We start from the raw sequence: 506 nt of genomic DNA, 5'->3' as shown, positions 1-506 counted from the left end.
AATTTTATCGTTCTAGTAAACAATTACTCCTTCAGATCAACTTTAATGCCGGTGGGCAGAGCCAATGATAAAATGATGTGTTGTTATCTTGCTATAGCAAGTCATAGAATTGAATATGCACTTGTGATGTCACAGATCCAGCAATGTTAGACTTAGTTTTTCTCGGAGCATGATTATATAAATGCTGTATTTAAAGATGAAGTGGACATATTATACTATGAAACTTGCAGGATTCGTGACATGTTCCCTAAAGATCAAAATTAAGCCAAAAGATCAATAGAAATTTATTTAATTGTGTCATTCACTCATTTAAACTTTTTTCCACATGCAGCTGAAATGCTGTCATGTAGTTCAGCTGACATTAGCCATGTTTTCATCAACATGATTTTATGCACATTTTGAAATATCGCATCAGAAAACGGGTGATGGAAATGCCACATTTCGACAAAAAAATCCTGTAATTCGCAAAAATGTTTTATGGAAGCTTGAGGTGGTTTTTGACTGAT

This window comes from Misgurnus anguillicaudatus, unplaced genomic scaffold, assembly GCF_027580225.2.
Source record: "Misgurnus anguillicaudatus unplaced genomic scaffold, ASM2758022v2 HiC_scaffold_34, whole genome shotgun sequence".
Lineage (NCBI taxonomy): Eukaryota > Metazoa > Chordata > Actinopteri > Cypriniformes > Cobitidae > Misgurnus > Misgurnus anguillicaudatus.
Note: the sequence above shows the minus strand (reverse complement) of the source record.